The sequence below is a fragment of the Littorina saxatilis genome, linkage group LG16 (assembly GCF_037325665.1).
Source record: "Littorina saxatilis isolate snail1 linkage group LG16, US_GU_Lsax_2.0, whole genome shotgun sequence".
In the NCBI taxonomy this organism is placed as follows: domain Eukaryota; kingdom Metazoa; phylum Mollusca; class Gastropoda; order Littorinimorpha; family Littorinidae; genus Littorina; species Littorina saxatilis.
Genome location: NC_090260.1, coordinates 18,577,147 through 18,579,096, shown reverse-complemented (window position 1 = coordinate 18,579,096; position 1,950 = coordinate 18,577,147). Strand labels below are relative to the sequence as shown.

The 1,950-nt window shown below is 37.7% G+C and overlaps 1 protein-coding gene across 1 annotated transcript in view; it reads right to left on the bottom strand.

The window, feature by feature from the left end:
- Positions 1–1,950, bottom strand: part of LOC138950574 (Kruppel-like factor 18) — a 21,934-nt gene extending 19,984 nt beyond the window's left edge. The window contains exon 1 of the mRNA XM_070322281.1: positions 1,822–1,950. The gene's annotated coding sequence lies outside the window, so the exon portion shown is untranslated. The remainder of the gene's footprint in view (positions 1–1,821) is intronic.

Here is a 1,950-nt window from a genome sequence, read left to right as displayed (position 1 = left end):
ACAAATATACATTGGCACGTATATACAATAAACATACATTTAACATACATTTATATGGGTGACGGTTTGCGAACAGGTATGGGGTGTAAGAGAGAAAGAGAGAGAGAGAGAGAGAGAGAGAGAGAGAGAGAGAGAGAGAGAGAGAGAGAGAAAGAGAGAGAGAGAGAGAGAGAGAGAGAGAGAGAGAGAGAGAGAGAGAGATAGAGAGAGAGATAGATGATGGTGGTCTAAGTAATTGAGTACAGGTTCAATTAAAACAAAACGGGCTTGTGGACATAGAAGCCTTTAATCTGGACACGTGTAATAGGAGACCAAAAAAATAAAAATAAAACCACCAGGATCAATCAAAAATTATCCTTGTGCTTGTTCCAATCAGCATTAAATTGTCGAATATTGCTACTAATGAAGGCGTTATATCTTTCTATTCTAAATCGTTGTTGTACAATTTTCTTACAAATATAAATGTGTGGCGGCATGTCTTTCAGCCTTGCGGTATACAAATAATATTTTGCAAGCAACAAGAACAAATCAGAAACCCTGTCTGTATGTACAGCCTCTTTACAACCAAACATAATAAATTCCTTTGATAAAATCAACTGTGCACAGTGTGAAAAACTTTCCTGCAGCCACTTTAAAAAATCCCTCCAAAAAGACTGTACTGTAGGGCAGTCCCAGAAGAAATGATCCAAATAACTAAAACTGTCTTCTTCTTTACAGAACTTGAGAAGAAACACAGTGAAGAGTCTTCAATCTTTTTTCAAAAACAACAGACGCCTTGTTGGGATCATTCTGTATACAATTCCATACTGTAACCACCGCAATCTAGTATCAATAGTTGTTTTTACATTTAGTCAAGTTTTGACTAAATGTTTTAACATAGAGGGGGAATCGAAACGAGGGTCGTGGTGTATGTGTGTCTGTCTGTCTGTGCGTGTGTGTGTGTAGAGCGATTCAGACCAAACTACTGGACCGATCTTTATGAAATTTGACATGAGAGTTCCTGGGTATGATATCCCCGAACGTTTTTTTTTCTTTTTTTCGATAAATCTCTTTGATGACGTCATATCCGGCTTTTCGTGAAAGTTGAGCGGCACTGTCACGCTCTCATGTTTCAACCACATTGGTTGAAATTTTGGTCAAGTAGTCTTCGACGAAGCCCGGACTTCGGTATTGCATTTCAGCTTGGTGGCTCAAAAATCAATTAATGACTTTGGTCATTAAAAATCAGAAAATTGTAAAAAAAAAAAGTAATTTATAAAACGATCCAAATTTACGTTCATCTTATTCTCCATCATTTGCTGATTCCAAAAACATATAAATATGTTATATTTGGAATAAAATCAAGCTCTGAAAATTAAATATATAAAAATTATTATCAAAATTAAATTTTCGAAATCAATTTAAAAACACTTTCATCTTATTGCTTGTTGGTTCCTGATTCCAAAAACATATAGATATGATATGTTTGGATTAAAAACACGCTCAGAAAGTTAAAACAAAGAGAGGTACAGAAAAGCCTGCAATCCTTCTTAGCGCAACTACTACCCCGCTCTTCTTGTCAATTTCACTGTCTTTGCCGTGAGCGGTGGACTGACGATGCTACGAGTATACGGTCTTGCTGCGTTGCATTGCGTTCAGTTTCATTCTGTGAGTTCGACAGCTACTTGACTAAATGTTGTATTTTCGCCTTACGCGACTTGTTATAACTTGTGAAAAGACAGTTGTCTTATCCAAATTAATATTCATTTTGTGTGACCATTTCTCAATTGATTTTAATGGACCATCATTATAAACCAACAAAAAGAGAAGCGAATCCCTTACCTGCCGGATGTCTAAATATCCTCGTTCGACGGAGCAGAGTGTTGAGCGATGTGGCTGTCAGGTTGTCGCGCCTTGGTCGGGTCCGTCTCCTCTGGTAGGAGTGAAGCTCGTTCCCAGCGCGCGCTGTTG